Consider the following 21,371-nt stretch of genomic DNA (forward strand, 5'->3'; position numbering starts at 1 on the left):
TGCCAAGGTAGAAGGCATACCTGCCTGGGTCCACCACATCCGGCTGAAGCTTGCAGTCTCAGCAGAGACACCTTTGTAGACAGCGAAGACTGACCCCGCAAACCCTTGTAAGCTAACCCTGAGAAGGACAGCATGCCCTGCTTCAGCCACAAACCAAAAGTTAACTGGTCCACACATGGCTAATGCCTAGAGGAACTCACTAAGGTCCTCCTTTTAATTAGATCTTGGGAGGGAGGGAAACTAAGGTAAAGGAAAGCCAAGTAAGTCATCTTAAGGTTTGATGCATGCACTACTATGAGTCATACAGAAACGGGGTGTAGGTCCTTTGGCTAACTAACTTAGTCCTCGCTGAAAGTTAAGGTTTTTAGAAATTAAGAATTTTAATTAGTTAGAAAGGAATTGTATAATTTTAATAATAAAAGGTATAAGGTATAGAGATACTTTTGAAAGAAAAAGAAAAAAGTAAGTTGCAGAAGGTTTGTATAAGTTGCAGAAGGTTTGTGTAAGTTGCAGAAGGTTTGTGCAAGTTGTCAGAAGTTTGTACAGAGAAGAAAAATACAAGGCAGGACACATTCCTTGTGTATCAGCCCTGCAGATATTGCAGGAAAGTAGTTTATTATCTTAAAACAGTGTGTGCTTGTATACTTTTGCAAAGATATTGTACAAATGTGCTCAAAACATTGTAACCTTGTAGGTTTTGCCTATAAATACTCCTCTCCCACCTATAAAAACGGTCGGCTCATCGCTGACCATTGTGAGAGGCATAGTAGGCTAATCACTGGCCAGTGTATAAGACCCAATTATAGCTACAGCTACAGTAGAAAATTCTCATGAGCCCCAGCCTTATACCATTCTCCCCACTGATGAAGAATCAAGGGTTTGATTTATGCCCAAAAGAGATGGGGGAATGTTAGATTCAGGGAGTACTGATATGCTGGAGCTGCCAAGAGTATAACTATTGAAGGAACAGGGAGTGCTGATACGGCCCCTGTGAGGCTGAGAACAAAGAAGGTCAGAGACCCTTATCAGAAGTTTATGTTTGAAATTCGCCACTAAACTAAAACTGGCCCCTGTTGTTATGCTGACCCCTGTTGCTATGCTGCGTGTGACCTCCCTAGCCAACAGCTAAACTGCCACATCTGCTTCTGTGTAATGCTTGCTCACTTAGGATATATAAGGACCTGGCTGTAAGCGCCAGGCGCGGCTTCCATTTGCAGCTCCTCATGAGCACGGTGTCTCTGGACATTTTGGGAGTTTGCCCCTGCGCAGGTTAAACTGGCCAATAAAGTAACATCTAAACTCCTGAAAGTCTCCGACGTTTGTTCTCGTACCCGGTGGATGCAACACTCTACTCACCTCCAGAGTCTTTCCTGATGACTCCAAATGTGTTGATGGGAATACTGATTGTCCACGGCTGACTGTCAGTCAGGCAGAAAAGACCAGCGGGGCCCTGGAACGTCTCAGATAGTGCCTCCCCTGCTGGGTTTCTACTCCCAGCAGTCAGGCTGAGGAGGCCAGTTGCCCACGTGTGGCAAAACCAAATGTGTCCAGAGGACATGAACTTGTGAGAACCTCCAAATGTTATATCTGGACAGCAATAAAACAAACATCCTTCAACAAATCAAGTCATCAGATTAAGGAGTCTTTATTCTAAAGTTGACCACAACATGTGGATTCACATCCTAAAAAACTCATGGCCCTGAATGAACTTAGGAGTCAGCTTTTAAAGGCAAAAAATCTACCTCCTGGGCAGAAAAAAGAGAGCAGGAAATGGACACCTAGCTAAGAAGTTTTACAGAACCAAAACAGGCTTTCAGTTATTGTTGGGAAAATCTAGGGAGAGAGTGCTCAGTGAATCACTTTACAAAAAGCAAAAAAATGTGCTCAGTTATCTTGGCCTTTTACAGAGGTTGTTATGTCAGTGTCCAGAGGACTTCCCCTGGCAACTGGAGATATTGAAGAACATTCATGGCCTTTACACAACTCTTTTCATTTATTCATCTGTAAATCTTGCAAAAGTTTTTTTATGAACAGGGTTTTGATATCACTGTACTTTGCTACTTCTAAGTAGATACAAGCTAATACCATTTTAAGAATATGTAAAAAATTGAGTGAATGACTTGATATCACAAAAAGTGAGAAAAATAAACCTGCAATCATAAAATCAGTGAGAATCTATTATTGAGCTGCACAGAGAACATACACTTTAAAAGAGTGTTTTTATATGAATGAATAAGAGAATAGATGGTTTCAAAAAAAGTTTTCTCTTCATTAAATTATTGTCATCTCTGACTTGATTAAATCTATTTGCTTTAATTTGGAACTGATACAGCATTTAAATAAAGGTCAGAGTCTCTTTGTTAAATTCTCTGTGGTAATGGCAATCTTTCATCTATAGAAATAACTCACCTATTTTCTCCAAAAAAATATGCTGAAAAGAATAGAGAAGCAAACATAGAGAAAATAAAACCTTCTAAATGCTCTGAAACAATGTCTCTTCATTTTTTTAACTGTCGTAAACTAAGACAACACAGCCCATCTCCAATCCAAATATTACCCCTACTCCCACCACATCTGTCATTCAAATTAACCTCTTTTGTTTTCTTTTAAATTCTATGACCCATTTAAAAGTATTTTTCAATTGTTATTTCTCTCTCTCTCTTTGTGTGTGTGTGTGCATGTGTGTGCATGTGTGTGTGTGTGTGTGTGTGTGTGTGTGTGGCTTACTGGTTTGTCTCCCTTCTCACAACTAAAATATAACATATAAACTCCATCAAAGCACAGATCTTGTGGTTCTTATGAAATTTAATCTAAGATCTATAATAGTTCTCAAAACAGTGAAGACAATAAATAAATGACAAATGAATTAGAAAATAGGAAGTGATGACAATAATAAATACACATAGCCATCACATTATCTGAGTGTCATGTGCATAACACCACCAACAATGTTAAATAGTTTTAAGAAATCATTCATATGTTCTTTCTGCTGGAGTATTGTAATCTCATCTGCAGTTTAATGCAGGTTTCCTACAGAATCATCAGAGTTTACATTATTAACAGGAAGATTATTTATTATTAGAATCCACAGTATTTTATTAATTTAAAGCCCCAGAAATACTAGAGCAAAGAATCAACAAAATGGTTGCTCATTATTCATAGAATAAGTCTTATAGTGAATTAGTAAAAATAATACTTTAACAAAAATAATGCAGTGTCTTTAATTTTTACAAATTCTACACCATTTCAGAGTTTTATCAATTACCAGATTGTAACCACAGATGACACATTCTAAAGAAATAAATGAAAAAGAGACCACATATGATAGCTTTTAAACAATAAAACTTGTGGTTTCTTTTTTAAGTCATTATCCTATTTACAGAAATACAAAACTGTAGTAAAAATTTAAACAAGAAAGGCTACACATTTTGAGTTTATTTTTGTGAATGGTGTAAGTTGGTGGTCTAGTTTCATTTTTTTGCAGGTAGATGTCCAATTTTCCGAAAACCATTTGTTTAAGAGGCTGTCTTTACTCCATTGTATGCTCTTATCTCCTTTGTCAAATATCAGTTGTCCATAAAGGTGTGGATCTATTTCTGGGTTCTCTGTTTTGTTCCATTGATCTGTATGCCTGTTCTTATGCCAGTACCAGGATGTTTTGAGTACAATGGCCTTGTAGTATAACTTGATTGTGTTCAAGTCCTGCCAGGGTTGAGGATGATGGAGACACAAAGACCTGACTCTGGGAACCAGGTTCAGTGACGCAGATCCACTTTTTCAGAAAGTAAGCTAGGTTATATATACAGGTTCAGCCTATCGGGTGTTACAGTATGTTCTTCAAAGCCAATGGCTGAAAATATCAGGGAGCTATGTGGTTGGCGTTAAGTCACTTCCTGATTGCAGGCAAGCTCTCTTCCTGGGTATGCCCAGGTGGGTTCTGGGAGCTGGGGTATTCTCACAGCATTGCATCAGCCACAGCTGCTAGGAATATGCTCTGTGCTCCACCCACAATTGATATCAGAAAGTGTGGTACCACCCACTTTATTCTTCCTTTTCAAGTTTGCTGAGGCTATTTGTGTTCTTTTTTGGTTCCATATAAATTCTTTTTTGAAATATGTGTGCTATATTTTTGAAGTATGTCATTGGTATTTTAATTGGTATTGCATTGAATTTATAAATTGCTTTGGGTAATATAGACATTTTAGTGATGTTTATTCTTCCTAACCATGACCACGGTATATGCTTCCATTTGTTTCTATCTTTCTTGATTTCTTTTATGAATGTTTTATAATTTTCCAAGTACAAGTCTTTAATCTTTTTGGTTAAAAATACTCCTAGGTACTTTATTTTTTTATTGCAATAGTAAAGGGGATTGTTTCTTTAATTTCTCTTTCTGACAGTTCATTGTTGATGTATAAAAATGCCTCTGATTTCTGAGTATTAATTTTATACCTGCCACCCTGTTGAATTCATTTATCAAGTCCAGTAGTGTTTTGACTGAGACTTTAGGGTTTTCTATATACAATATTATATCATATACATACATATTATATCATCTGCAAATAATAATAGTTTTACTTCTTCTTTTCCAATTTGGATGCCTTTTATTTCTTCTTCCTGTCTGAAAAATGGGCCTATTCAAATTAAAAAGCTTTTGCATAGCTAAAGACAATTAGAACAGTATAAATAGACAAATGACACAGTGGGAGAACATATTTGACAATACATCTGATAAGGGGTTAATAGCCATAATTTCCCTGGCTGGTTGGCTCAGTGGTGAGCATCGGCCTGGCGTGCAGGAGTCCTGGGTTTGATTCCCAGCCAGGGCACATAGGAGAAGTGCCCATCTGCTTCTTCACCCCTCCCCCTCTCCTTCCTCTCTGTCTCTCTCTTCCCCTCCTGCAGCCAAGACTCCATTGGAGCAAAGATGGCCCGGGCACTGGGGATGGCTCTGTGGCCTCTGCCTCAGGCACTAGAATGGCTCTGGATGCAGTAGAGCGACACCCCAGAGGGGCAGAACATCACCCCCTGGTGGGCATGCCGGGTGGATCCTGGTTGGTTGCATGTGGCAGTCTGACTGCCTCCCCATTTCCAGCTTCAGAAAAATGAAAAAAAATAAAATAAAAAATAACCATAATTTATAAGGAACTTATAAAACTGAACAGCAGGAAGACAAACAATCCAATCAAAAAATGGGCAAAGAGATGAATAGACACTTCTCCAAAGAGGACATACAGATGGCCAATAGGAAGATAAAAAAATGTTCAACATCACTAATCATTAGAGAAATACAAATTAAAACCACAATGAGATATCACTTCACAGCAATCAGAATGGTTCTCATTAACAAAACAACACAGAATAAGTGCTGGTGAGGCTGTGGAGAAAAGGGAACCCTCCTGCACTGCTGATGGGAATGTGGACTGGTGCCACCACTATGGAAAACAGTATGGAGATTCCTCAAAAAATTAAAAATTGAACTGCCTTTTGACCCAGCCATCCCACTTTTAGTAATATACTCCAAGAACACTGTAGCACTGTTTCAACAGGAGAAATGCACCCCCCCATGTTTATGGCAGCATTTTTCACAATAGTGAAGATCTGCATACAGCCCAAGTGTCCATCAGTGGATGAGTGGATTAAAAACCTTTGGTGTGTGTGTATATATATATATATATATATATATATATATATATATATACACACACACACACACACACACACACACACACCACACACACACACACACACACACACACATATATATATACACACACACACACACTATGGAATACTACTCAGCCATAAGAAATGATGACATTGGATCATTTACAACAACATGGATGGAACTTGATAACATTATACAGAGTGAAATAAGTAAATCAGAAAAAACTAAGAACTATACGATTCCATACATAGGTGGGACAGAAAAATGATACTCAAAGACATGGACAAGAGGGTGGTGGTTAGAGGAGAGGAGATAAGGGGGGGAGGGAGGCACAAAGAAAACCAGATAGAAGGTGATGGAAGACAATTTTACTTTGGGTGATGGGTATGCAACATAATCACATGTCAAAATAACCTGGAGATGTTTTCTCTGAACATATGTACCCTGATTTATCAATGTCACCCTATTAAAATTAATAATAATAAAAAAGACAATCTAAAAAAAAGGAAAGAATACACAATGAGAAGTATCTTTCTCCCACTTCAAAGTATATCGTACTTGAATGAGGTAATAGCCATCAAGAGAGTATTATAAATCTTTGATTTTTTTCAAACACACACAAATACATTACTTGTATTCACATGTATGGAATCAGATTTAACAGTTTTTTGTTCTACATTTTTCTGCTTGCAAGTTATTAATTTATTTAGTATTATATTCTGGAGTTGCAACTCACTGGGTTGTTTCACTATGTGGATACAGCCCTGCTGATCATCATTGACAATGTGTTCAGACTGTGTTGGTCCAGCAAAGCTGTCATGAGAACACATGTGCATGTACATCATAATCATCACAGAATGAATGTTGGGGGATTTTTGTGAATATTAAAAACTGTGCCACACTTGTTATATACCAAAGTACATTTTGCCAATAATGTGTGAAAAAGCCTATTTTTCTACAAACTCTCCATCATAATATATAATCTTTTTTTTTTTCTGACAAGCTGGGAAATGGAAATGCCATTTCATTGTTATCTCAGTTTGAACTACTTACAATATGAAATAGTTTAATACAATTGACTTTGAACATCTTTCAATATATGCATAATTCCTTAGTATTTATTCCTTTATATACGGCTGGGTTGTGGTCTTCCTTTTTTCCTTTCTTATTTCTATTTTTCCTTCCTTCTTTCCTTCCTTCCTTCCTTCCTTCCTTCCTTCCTTCCTTCCTTCCTTCCTTCCTTCCTTCCTTCCTTCTTTTCTTCTTCCTTCTTTCCATCCTTCTAAGGATTTGGTCTTTATACTATATTATTAATTTATAAGAATTTTAGAAAAGTAGCCTTTTTTATAACACAAATTATATTTAATACTTTCTTTTATTGTTTAATTTTTTGCTATACAGAGACTTTATATTAAATGTAATAAAATTTCTTACTTTATATGTCTTGACTTTCAGATATTCTATGTTAAGTAACATAATGAAACAATATCTTCAAATGTTAATTTTTTATTCTCTTTAATTCACTGCCATATCTAAGAGCTTATACCTAGTCAGTAAGAGGCAGCCATAATGCAGATACATTAGATCTTTTAGAAAAATACAAAAAGAAAAATAAATGTTTAGGGTGCCCTTGCAACCAAATAAAAATGAAATCATCAACATTAAAAGAGAAGTGCATAGTGAAACTAGAGATAAAGTTTGTGCTACTATAATAAAATAAAGAGGAAATGAAGGTGATAGAGACCACCACTTGCCCTTGAAATGGTGTTAAGGAGACACAAGCCTTACAGACATCACAAAATTTAACTAAAAATGGATCACAGACCTAAATGTAAAATACAAAACTGTAAAACTCTTAGAAAAAAACATAGATGACCTTGGCTATGATGATGCCTCTTTAGATACAACACCAAAGATACAATCTGTGAAAGGAATAACTGATGAGCTGAACTTCATTAAAATTCAAAACTTCTGCTCTGCAAAAGACAATATCAAGAGGATTATAGACTAGCTTCAGATTGGGGGAAGAGATTTGCAAAAGGCAAATCTAACAAAAGACTGTTATCCAAAATGTATAAAGAACTCTTAACACTTAAAAATTAAACTTTTATCTAGATGAAAATCAAGCAACCCAAATAAAAAATAGACCAAAAACTTTAACAGCACTTCACCTGAAATGATATCCAGATGGCAAATAAGCATATAAAAGGTGCTCCGCATCATATCTCATTAGGGAAATGCAAATTAAAAAACAATGATATGCCACTACAGACCTATTAGCATGATCAAAATGTGGAATACTACAACACAAAATGCTGACAAAGTTGTTGAGCAACAGAAACTCTCATTCATTGATAATGAAAATACAAAATGGCACAGACACTTTGAAAGACAGTTTAGCAGCTTCTAATACAGTCTTCTCTCACCATATTGCATTTCACTTTTTGTGGTCTCTCTGCATTGCAGATTTTTAAATTGTACATATCTAATTTTGCATCGTGGATTTTTCTCTGTATTGCAAGATTTTGCAGTATATAAGTATTTTTATATACTTATTATTTTAATTATTTTTGCAGTAAAATAAGCATTTTCTAGCCTAAAAATTGAAAACAATATAAAAACATAAAAATATTAATTAAAACACTAATATTCACTGGTGAGCATACATATAGAATTTTATAAGTTGTTAAAATTACATAGGTTTAAGAATGTAAAAAGTGTTTAAGAGTATAGGAAGTGTTTATAAGAGTGTGAGAAAGGTTAATAACAGTGTGGGAAATGTTTATAAGAGTGTGGGCAGGGTTTATAAAGCCTTTAGATATATATAAATAATAAAATAAATATAAGGTTGCTACTTTGTGGATTTTTGCCTATCACGGGAAGTTCTGGAACCTAACCCTGTGATAGATGGGGAACCATTATAAAACTAAACAGACCTTACATTCCTTGGTAATCACCCAAAAGAGCTGGATATTTATGTTTACACAAAAACCTGTGCATGAATATTTATGGCAGCTTTATTTATAATTGTCAAAATTTGGAAGCAACCACAATGTATCTCAGTAGGTAAATGAATGAATAAACAATACTACATCTAGACAATGGGATATTTTCAAAACTAAAAAGAAACAAGCTATCAAGCCATTATAAGGACTTGGAGGAAGCTTAAATGCATATTGCTAAGTGAAAGGAGCTAATGTGATAAGGCTGTAACTATATAACATCTGAAAAAAGCAACACAATGAAGACAAGAAAAGGTGCAGTGGTTGTTGGGGTTGACAGGAATGGGAGAGAATATGGATAAATAGAAAAAAGCACAGGGAGTATTTAGGGTAGTGCAAATACTTTGTACAATATTTAAATGATAGATATGTGTCATTAAATATTTGTCTAAACCCATAATATATATACCACCAATAGAGAACCTTAATGTAAACTTTGGACTATGGGTGGTTAAAATGTGTCAAAATAACAATATATACCAGTTTAGTGAGTGGTGTTGAAATGGAGGAAGCTCTGCATGAGTCAGGCAGGAAGTACATCAAAAACTGTACTTTCCTCTAAGTTTTGTTGTGAACCTAAAACTACTTTAAAAAATAAATTCTTAAAAAAAAACAGATAAAGAAGACAAGAGGAAACACAGAGACGGGGCATGAGAAGTACTGAGTCTATGGTTGCTGACTTTGAGAATGGAAGAGTCTATGTACAAGGATTATATAAGAGCCAAGAGAAGACCCTGTTCAAAGCCTGTAAAGGAACAGGAATTCAGTCCTACAAATGCAAGTAACTTAATTTTCTTAATAAGCTGAATGAATTTAAAAGTGGATTTATCCTAATAGCCACCAGATAAAAGCCCTGCCCAGACAACAGCTTGATTTAAGCTTTGTGAGACCCAGAACATAAAATCAACCAAGCCATTCTAAACTTCTAACTTACAAAATTATGAGATAATAAATGGGTTTTGATCAGCCACCAAATTTGTGGTAATTTATTATTCAGTAGTATAAAATTAATACACAGTTCTTAGCAATTTCAATTTATACAATATTTATACATACAGTATTCTGATCTAGCAGTTTCTGACCTCTCAGTTATTTTGATCTCTTAAACTTAATCATTTACACTCATTGTCATATATATTATACATGTTACTATTAATATTTTTATAAGTTCAATTCAGTAATTTTACTCCTAAAAAATGTGACCCTAGTTTACCAACTTTTTCTCTCTAATATCTTGACCATAATAATAATATAATTATTCCTCACCACTAATCTATTAATATCACCATGCTTCTTTCTCAAATATTTACTTTTCAAGACCTTAAGTTCCTTGTGAAGCATTATAAGTACTTTTTGAAGTACATCTTCAGCTCAAGTTCTTTATTTTTTTATTCTGTATAGTCAAATAAATCCATGGGTTAAATACAACTCTCTATCTCTGTGTTCTTTACTCATATGTCTAAGTATAGTTGGAGAAAAACACCACAACAATGTTGCTTTTGGTCCATGATCATTTGTCTCATATGAGCCCCCAACAATATCTTTAATTCCACTCTATTTTCCACTCTAGTGACTCTCATTCTCAAACTTTCCTAGACTAATGACCTATTTTTCAAAAATTTTTAAATATATTTTTAAATACAATGTCTTACTCAAATATTTTTAATATTTAATTTAAAATTTTTTATCACAATTTTAAAAGTTAATATTTTTAATAAGAAAGATAAATAGCCTGACCAGGCAGTAGCACAGTATATAGAGCATTGGACTGGGATGTGTAGGGCCCAGGTTTAAGACCCCGAGATCGCCACCCTGATCATGGGCTCATCTGGTTTGAGCAAGGCTCACCAGCATGAGCCCAAGGTTGCTGGTTCGAGCAAGGGGTCACTTGGTCTGCTGTAGCTCCCTCCGGTCAAGGCACATATGAAAAATTAATCAATGAACAACTAAAGAACTGCAACAAAGAATTGATGTTTCTCATCTCTCTCCCTTCCTGTCTGTCTGTCCCTATCTGTCCCTCTCTCTGACTCTCTCTGTCTCTGATATAAAAAAAGTTAAATAAGAAATACAATTACTTAAAATAAATATTTTATATATGACCTGAAAATAAATGTTAAGTATCTCCTTGAGTAAAGTACAAAAACACTGAAAGAGATAATATAAAATTTTACTTATGGATTTCGTCAAATATATCCCAGCCTCCCTAAATTTTATAGTTCCACAAAACACTGCTCTTATATTTAAATATATCTATAAATGTGCTAATATAACTTGTTAACTTGTTTTGTTTGTTCTGAGTTCATAAGATACCATCACAGGCCAAAATATTCCCATTTCTAATGATGTGGAATTTCATACCTTTTCTCCTCAAACAGTACTTTGTCTTCTAGTTTTACACAGTTACATCATCTAGGTAAGTGGCCAGAGCATCTTTCCAGTTTTTCAAACCACAATCTTCAGAGTCATTTTTGCCTTCTTTCTCTCATATTCCACATTAAATTCATCATCATATCCAACTGATTTTACCTTTAAAATATATCCAGAATTAAACTATGTGCCCTCCCTCTGTTGCTCAACTCTTATTCAAAATTTTATCTTCTGCTATACTTTTGTGGACCTTCAATATGTCCTCCATATCTCTGTCCTTGTCCACCTTCATTTATTCTTAACATGGCAGCCAGAGTGAAGCCATTAATATGACAGTCAAATCATTTCATTTTCTTGTTCAAGCCCCTCCAATGACTCCATTTCAGTGAGAGTAGAACTAAACATATACACACATATTTTCATGACTTCTTGGCTCCTATAATCTATACTTCTTCTACCTCTATTCCCAATCTCACATCATCTTCTAGTCATCTTCCTTTCCTCATTCAATTCCAAGCTCAAGGTTATATTTGCTGTCAGTTAAATCTGCCTAGCACAATCCTGCCTTAAAGCTCAGGGCTTTTAGAACTTTTGCATGTGCTTTTGTGCTTTTTTTTTTTTTTTTTTTTTGCTTCTTTTACTGCCCTTTCTCACAGATACCCACAGGCTTCAAACTTTGTCTCACCAGATTTTATTTAAACGAGTTTGCATAACATAACTGTATTACATTCGGTAACTGTACAAAAAAGCCCACTCCTGCATGTTTATCCTTTATTCATATACTCACAATACTTCTCTGCTGACACTTCAGATCACCAAATGTGTGGAGATGTTCCCACACCAAGCAATTCTCCATGACACCAGCTAGAAACCCTATAATTTAATTCAGTTCTGACACAGTCCTACAAGAATATCCTACTTCTCAGATGCAATTGAAAGTCCCAGGTTGTCATCTGTACTTCTGTCCAAAGCTATAAAGTAGGGTTCTCATGACTCCTTTCTTGGGTTCAATGATTTGCTAGAATGGCTCACAGAACTCAGGGCCACACTTATATTTACAATTTTATTGCAAAGGTGTGACACAGAATACAAATGGATATTGAGATAAAAGGGATGCAAAGGGTGCCATAGAAGGAAAGGAACAGAGTTTCCATGCTTTCACTAGGTGCCCTGAACTCCTAGTACTTCCATGTGTTCAGCAACCCAGAAGCTCTCTAAATCCTATACTTTAAGGACTTTTGTAGATGCTTCTTCACATAGACATAAATGACCATTTACTTCATTTCCAGCTAGTCTCTCCTTCCAGGAAGATGGGGAGTGGGGTTGAAAGTTCCTACCTTCTAATAATGATTCAGTCTAACTGGTGACCAGCTCCCTCCCATCCAAGAGCTATTCAAGAGTTGCCTCATTAGAACAACAGATGCTCTTATCACCCAAAAAATTGCAAGGGACTTAGGAGTTCTGTGTCATAAATAGGGTCAAAGACCAAACAACGATGCTAGTGCTCTTATCACTTAGGAAACTAGGAAAGGTTTAGGAACTCCATGCCAGGAACCAGTAATAAAAACCAGCAGTTATATTTTTTATTTCACGGTAACATATTTTAACATTTTTTAGAACTAGTCCCACAGTTTTTCTCCTCTTATGTAATTAAGCATGGTTAGTTTTACATATGAGTTTTAGTATCTCATTATTACTTTAACTGACATCACATTGAGTCTCAAAATTAATTGATGAATTAAAAATATGATTTTTTCAAGTAAAAAAAACCATAGGTTTTTATTTCCAGTTATTCCAGTTTTTTTTATTTTCTTTCAGTTAAATTTAACTGTAATATTCATATAGGTTTAGTTGAGGCTTTGTTCAGTTTAAATCTAGGTACTTTACTGCATTGGTTGCTGTTAAAAAAATAGGCTTATGTCTTTTACTGTATTGTGTAGATAATAATAGTTTATAGCTAAAGAAACATTTTTTGTTTGCTTAGTATTAATTCTATAGTTACGACCTTATGGATTTTTTATGTTGATTACAAATGTTAGATCTTCAAGGTATAGAATTATACAATCTGCTATTAATAGTATTTTCTGCTATTTTATAAAAGTGCAAAATCTCTCCTTTTATTCCTGCTTACTTCATTGACTAGCACTTCAAGAACAATGCCAATAAAGTGATAGGAATCCACCTAGCTAATTATTAATTATACAGAAACACTGCTTGTGATCTATATTTAACTTGTTTATAACTTTGGTTAAGTACACAGTTTTATTGTTTTAAGAATATTTCTTTCCACCTGATCAGGTAGTGACACAGTAGATAGAGTTTTGATGCAAAAGACCCAGGTTTAAAACCCCAAGGTGCTTGGCTTGAGTATGGGCTCACCAGCTTGAGTGTGAGGTCACTGGCTGAGTGTGGGATCATAGACATGACCTCATGGTCACTGAATTGAGCCCAAAGATCACTGACTTGAGCAAATAGTCCCCTCCCCATTGATCAAAGCACTTTTGATAAAGCAATCAATGAACAACTAAGGTGCTGTAACAAAGAACTAATGCTTCTCATCTCTCTTCCTTCTTGTCTGTCTGTCCCTATCTGTCCCTCTCTCTGAATCTCTCCATTTCTGTCTTTCTTGCTAAAAAATATATTTATTTCTTATTTGACTAAAAAAACTCTATTATTGCTATTAGACATGGATATAAATTTGTACGAAATGACTTCTCAACATCTATGGCAGGAACACACATTTTTTTCTACTTGAGCTATCAATATGTCAAATTATATAAAGCTCCTAATATTAATTCATTTGTATATTTATGGAATAAGTTTAGTTGAAGTAAACTCTGTGTGGCTTGGCTATATTTTAGATTCAGTATATATCCTTTTGAACTCAGTTATATTTATTTCTTCATTTTGATTTTGTTTTTAATCATTTATATTTTTCTGTTAAATATTTTATTAAAGTGTTTTTATTTTTGTTTTGGGGTCTTTTATTTCTTACAGAGCAGAATATGTATAATTTTTTCTTACCACATCTAAAGATGAATTTTATAAATGTCAATAAATTACATCATTTTTTTCTAGATTGAACAAATACTACAGATTGACTTCCAGTTATGAAATATTTCCCACATGAATGTTTACTTAAAGTCACTGATAAAGATGCCTTTTAATATAAGAGAAACAGGATTTACCCCTAGTTTCAGGCAGCCTCATCCTCAGGTAATCCAGTACTTACTGAATGACTCCAGAACATAAGGTCTATGGTAGAAAGATTAGAGGCTATTTATGAGTTCAGTAACATGAATTCCCCTGACAAAGTTTGACTTCCTGCAACCATGACTGTGAGCCTATATTTCTAATTATCATGTCATACTATGACCATTATATTTCAGGCACAACTTACCTATTTTGGTGTTATATGAATTACATTTGACCCATTTCAACACAAAAAGAAATTAATTCCTTATCCTTATTAGAATATAGACTTATTCAGGATTTCGATATGCTCTCCTTACTTATTATGTATCTGTGTACATCATCATCTCTCAACTTACTGAATACTATGGTATCCTACACAATAATATATATTTCTATGTCAGTTTATTTATATAGAAATAGAAAAGTTTATAGGATGATAAAAATCAGTTACAATGCTATTGACAACATGTGACATGTGCTCTGAACTTACAACACGTACATGGTACCATTTTCCCCATAAACAGAACTGAATTCATGAGTCAAGAATTCACCACACCTTAGCTCTGACAGGGTAGCTCAGTTAGTTAGAACATTGCCCTGATGCATCAAGGTTGCAGGTTCAATCCCTGGTCAGGGAACACACAAGAATCAACCAATGAACACATAAATAAGTGGAACAACAAATTGTTGTTCTTTTCCCTATCTCTCTCTCCCATCTTCTTTCTCTAAAATCAATATTTTTTTTAAAAAAATAAGAGTTTGCAGAATCTCATTACACAAATCTAGTAATTCATTTGTGAAAACAAATTTCTCTTCCTATGACTCTAGACCTTGCAGACTTCATGGTAGTAGTACAATAGAGGAGAATATCTCTAAGAAGGGACAAAACCATGAATGTATGACATACAACTTTTTACTATATTTTTCTTTTTTTCTTCTCATCCAATACTGTATATGAGGTCCGTTGGTAGTACTTAACTTTGTAATTTAATACGTAAATTATAAAATATTAAAATGGAAGAAACTTGAGCTAGAAGATAAGTGGAACCATCCAGTGATTTGGAGATCCATGAGGGAGGGACTCACTACATTTTGGACTGTATGAATAAAAGTTGAATTATGTTAGATAGAAGCTTTTCTCTTTTTTAGAGTAAAAGAATGTGGCAAACATAAAAGTATGTTTTAAAAACCTGTTTACATATACACACAGAGCTAAAGTCTTAAATGCAATAAAAATGTGTGTGTTCATTCAATACTCAAACAACTTACCTAATTTGTGAAACTCCATCACTGTATATAGTTGATGGTAGACAGATTAAGAAGAATGGTTTCTCTACTCCCTCCAGGTTTTCAGGAGAGGGAAATATTAAAGTAGCATTTAACACTCATGACACTTAGTTTTAAAAAAAATGATGCAAAGTCAGATAGTATTCGTATCAGCAGTGAAAAAGTCAGCAGCTCAGAATGAAAGCAATTTGCTCCTGTAATGGAAGTGGAAAAAAATGTTCTGTAATAAAGGTAATAACAATAGCATATTAACCAGCTCTTCCTTGGCTTCAAAGACTGTTCTGGCTTGTGCTTATTATCTACACCAGGGTTAGTCAACCTTTTTATACCTTCTGCCCACTTTTATATCTTTGTTAGTTGTAAATTTTTCTAACCACCCACTGGTTCCTCAGTAATGGTGATTTACAAAGTAAAGAAGTAACTTTACTTTATAAAATTTATAAAACAGAGTTAAAGCAAGTTAAAGCATATAATAATAATTACTTACCAAGTACTTTATGTTGGATTTTTGCTAAGTTTTGCAGAATAAATCTTTATAAGACAACTTACTATAGTTAAATCTATCTTTTTATTTATACCTTGGTTGCTCCACTACTGCCCACCATGAAAGCTGGAATGCCCACTAGTGGGAGGTAGGGACCAGGTTGACTACCACTGATCTACACCATGTTCCATGGTATTCCCACATTTTTTTAAGCTACCTTTCAATCAATTCTCTTACTTGTGATCAAGAATGTTGACTGATGAAATAAGTATGGAGTATTGTGGATGTTAAAGTTAGTAAGTTAGTATAGCTCACAACTATGAGTTAGATATGGATAAATATAAAAATAGGTATAGAGATAAATGATAAATAAATGAATGAAAGAAAAAAAAAGGAAGGAAGAAAGGAAGGAAGGAAGAAAAGGAGGAAGGAAGGAAGGAAAGAAGAAAAGAAAGAAGGAGAGAAGGAGAGAAGGAAGGAAGAAAAAATGGAAGAAAAAATAAAAAAGAAACGAACACATGCTTCTGCTTCTACATTCAAAGAAATAAACCCTGCATTGCAAAACATGCACCAAGCATTTAAGAAGTAGTAGTATTCTATTAGCACTGTTTAATAAGAAAGAATTATATAGTATAATAAAAATAAAGGAGTGACGTCATAGAAATGGAGCAGTGAGAAGCACTCCCGATACCTCTCTCCAAAATTTCAACAAGTTCTACAACTAGAGACAGAAAAAATGATCCCAAGTGTCTGTAAGTCCCATACACTGAACAAAAAGATATGATTTGGAGAAAAGGTGGCTAAATATATAATCAACCCTGAAGGAAATAAGATGGAGAACAGTACTCCACCTTCTTCATTAACCTGAGCAAGGGCTGCTTTCACTTGGAACTGAGAAAAAGTGAGGGCTGAGGGTGTGGAAAGAGCAGAACTTGTGTGGGTGGAGTGCAGAGCACATTTCTAGCAGCTGCGGCTGATGCAATGCTGTGAGAATACTCCAGCTCCCAGAACCCTCCTTGGCACACCCAGGAAAAAAGTTTGCTCACTATAAGGAAGTGACTTAGTGCCAACCACACAGCTCTCTGATCTTTTCAGCCATTGGCTATGAAGGACATACTGTATAGGCTGAACCTGTGTATATAAGCTAACTTACTTCCTGAATAAAGTGGATCTGCATCACTGAACCTTGTAGTGGAATAACCCATTGCATGGCTTTGGGTGCAAACACAGCCAACAAGAAAAGAATGTTTTGCCAAGAGAATTGTTTTGTGACTTGAAGGCAGGTCACTGAAACAGGTCTATGTAACTGAAGGCAGTTGCTGGGCTTTTGCTCAGTAAAACATTCTCATAAGATTTCTGTTCCTTTCAAGGTTATCCCTTGAGATAAAGAGAGGAATGTTGTGGTAACCATAGAAGCAATAGCAATTAATGCCTTTTGATATTATATTGTTATTAAGCTATCATGCAGGTGTATTCCATGTATCTTTAAGTAAAAGTTATGGTTGATGTTATGCCAATTTCTCAGTAAACAAGCTTTTTGAAATTTTGAGAATAAAAATAGGACACAGTGTGAACTTGGGGCCATTTGCCTGAGCAAGCGGTGGTCCTTTCTTAGTCCACAATGACTTTGTCTGCTGATCTTTCTCTCTGTGCCCCCGACTCACAACAACAGAACCTGGTCCCCAGAGTCAGGTTTTTGTATCTGTGTCGTCCTCATCTCCAGCATGACTTGTCCACAACTGGTGCCCAACATGTGGCAGGGACCTAACTGGCATCCAAGGGATGGGTGAGTGCAATGGGAAACCTTCTCCCTCACTCCTGAGCCCCACAGGCTCGAGCCCTGCATGCCCTATTGCAGAGTAGGCGAGTTGAAGTTTGTGAAAAGGATCTCTGTACTTGCTGGGAGATTCTCTCTGGTCTCAATCCCTGGATTGAGGACACACCTCTCTGGGAAATGGATACTTTGGCCAGAGCTTTCTGGCACATCTTTCTGGTTGAAGTACATGGGGACAAATCTTTCCTCTCAGCCTCATTTCTACCCTGCTAGCAATACATGCCTGCCTGACCAGTGCTCCTTCTGGGGACCCTCTGCCAGTGCCAAAGATATTGCAGGCTATCCCTCTCTCTGGGGAGCCCCTACCTTCCTATTTGCTTCCTCCACTGAGTAGGAAAGTAGTTTAGCCTCCGAGTTTGACAAAATCATGGCTGAGCATGCAGGAACAAAACCAACCAAATTGCTAACTGTGCCATCAGATCTGCTGCTGGAAAAAGCAGAAGTTACTACTTCTGCATTCCCTGCCAGGGCTCAGTGTCCCACCCCAGCCTCTCAGTTGCCATTTTCTACCCCAGCTTTAACTCCAACACATGTTCTTGCTGCAGGCCCATGGGCCAACATGTACACCCCATGTGTCTTTTTTCTTTCTGTCTGTCTTGTCTATTTTTCTGAATTTCTCACTCACTCTCTCCCCTACCCCTCTCTCTGAAATGATGCTGGAAGGACCCAGCCATGGCACAGTGGCCAGGATCACACCCTATTCTAATGCAAGGGGGAGGTTATGCTTGTGTTTTTCAGCCAATTTGGATCCCAGGAATCCCCCAACCTGCTTGACAGGGTTTCTTGGGCACCCACTAAGTGGTTTAGTCTTCACCCATCCAAAGCCACAGCCATGGCCTTCTCCACACCAACTACACCTGAGGAGAAGAGGTCCTCAGCACTCCAGAAGAAGACCTCATGGCTGGCATGCATGCCCCATCACCTGAGGGGATGTAGAGGCTTTGTCAGGGAGGACCCAGAGAATTTCCCCTGATGGACCCCCAGGCCTTGGTGCCCTGTTCTTGCTTATGTGTGCTATTGTAACTACTGACTCTCAGACTCATGCAGCAGCAGCCTGTGGCTCATGACTAGCTGTGTGAGCTGGTGTTTTCAGTTCATCTTTGAAGGATGAGGAGAATTGGGCTGGAGTTGCAATTTGCAGACTCCAGAAGGTAAATGGTGGCAGCTGTATTGGGAGGATGAATGGAAGCCAGGTTTGCATTGCCGAGTGGCCACTGGAATGGCAGGGAGTGCCTGCTAAGCCTCTGGTGGTTTCGCTGACATTTTGGTACATAGGGGTGAATGCCATCATGCTCTCCAGAACTGAAATGGAAATGCTGACTGCCATTGCTATGTGCTCCTCTTTGGAAGTGTAAGACCTGCCAGGATGGCAGGGATGAGGGGGGTGACTGAGGCCCCATGTGCATGGACTGGTTTCCTGGACTATGACCCAAGTGAGCACTAGCTCCTTTGTTGGATGGACTTACGGATTTTGGACAATAAAAAATACCCTAATGGGGGTGGGGGAGGCAGCTTTAATGGAGGCCCTTCCCCTGTCCCAATAAGTTTTTCCCATGGCTAGAAAGAAGGCCGAGAACATTTTTCACTTTTGGCAAAGTGCTCAGAGACTGGTGAAATGTACCTTTGTAATTGTTGAAATTGTATGATTTACCATATTGTTGTAATTTGTGTAATGTGCCTAATTTCCTTGCACAGGGATGCCAGTGGTGTAGATTGTGGGTAGTAAAGTGAGCATAGGGATGGATTGTTGGGCAGATAAAATATATTATGCTCACTGTGGTAAAGATGCTCACTGTGGTAAAGATGGAAGCTACAACAGCAACAGCTGTTTTTCATCAAGTCAAATTGGCCTTAATTAAAAGAGAAGGGGGAGATATGGGTGGAGCCCAGAGTGCATTCCTAGCAGCTGTGGCTGATGCAATGCTGTGAGAATACTCCAGCTCCCAGAACCTTCCTGGGCATACCCAGGAAGGAAGCTCGCCTGAAATAAGAAAGTGACTCAGCTCCCTGATCTTTTCAGCCATTGGCTATGAAGGACATGCTGTAACACCCTATAGGCTGAACCCATGTATATAAGCTAACTTACTTCCTCAATAAAGTAGATCTGCATCACTGAACCTGGTCCCCAGAGTTGGGTCTTTGCATTTCCGTCGTCCTCACTTGTCCACAAGCTTGAGCACAGATGTTCAACCAAAACATGGGAAAGAGTGTGCCCATGATGGCTCAGCCCATGTGGATCTAATGCCAGTGCCAGACCCCAAAAAAGACAGGCAAGCAGTGGCCTTCATTACCCAAAATATCCTGTTCAGTGAGTGCAGACAGTGTGTGAGTGGTTTCTCCTAGCACCCAGAGCATGGGCACCTGCATTCCTGGACAGAGTGGCAGGGTCAGAGACTTGTGTATGGGCTGTGACCAGAGTCTTGGTGTGATCCCAGTTCCCTGAGCAACAGCACGTGAGGAGTGCATGAAAGCAAACTTCCCTGCACCTGGACCTCTCCAGGATCCAGCCATATAGGCTAACAAAGAACATTTCCAGGGAAGAAAAAATAAAAAAAGTGGTAGAGGGAGGGGCATGCAGGCAGCTTGCAGACAGTCTCTTCAGCAGATCTGTGGATTCATTCATTAAAATTGACTTAACCCACAGTCTGCTCACTGCCCAACTGGCTTATGCTGGCAGTTGCTCTGGCTGACAAGGTCTTTTTTCTCAGGTCAGTGATCTAAGACAAGAGACGTGATTTTTTTAAAGTGCCCCTTGCTTTGCACATAGTGTCGGGGGAAACTTTCTATGGAATAGACCTCAGAGAACAATGCAGAAGTTGGAGAGGCTAGGCTGTAGGCTTTTTAACAAGAAAGAAGCCTGCAGAGAGCAATCCCATGAAACACTAAGGCAAATTTAACTAAATATACCTGAGGAAATTTAGAAAGAAGCCTGAACAGAAGTCAACACGCCCCCCTACCTGCTTAAACTGGTGGCTCTGATTGGCAGAGCTTTCATACTCAGGGTTGTACACTAAATAGAGGGACTTGGAAGCTTTTAAGACCTCCTGTTCTGCAGGCAGTGACTAGGGCATCTTCCTGCCAGCCAATACATTCTGCAAAGTACAGAAAGCCTAAAGAGAGTGGTCCCACAGAGTGCTGAGGCATACTAGAGACACCTGGAGACTCATAGAAAGACACCTTGAGAGCAATTGGCTCTCAGCCCTGCCTGATTATGCTGAAGGTTCTGACTGACAGAGCCTTACCCAGAGCCCTGTGCTGAGTGGGGATAGAGTGGGGATTTGTCAGCTTTTGAGCTTCTTACTCTTGAAGCAGTAGCAGGGACAACCTCATAGCTGGATCACCAGGCTGCTAATTAAGGAAAAAGAGACTAGGAGAGAGGCTCTGGGAAAACAAATTCTCCCATTGTTGGAGCCTGCAAATGCTAACAAACCCTGAATACCAATGAGAATGAGGCCTAGTATATGACATCACCACAGTGACACATCAACTGCAAATATGTACCTAAACATGAAACAGGGGTAGAGTCTGGGGTAC

This window comes from Saccopteryx bilineata, chromosome 8 (assembly GCF_036850765.1).
Source record: "Saccopteryx bilineata isolate mSacBil1 chromosome 8, mSacBil1_pri_phased_curated, whole genome shotgun sequence".
Classification (NCBI taxonomy): domain Eukaryota; kingdom Metazoa; phylum Chordata; class Mammalia; order Chiroptera; family Emballonuridae; genus Saccopteryx; species Saccopteryx bilineata.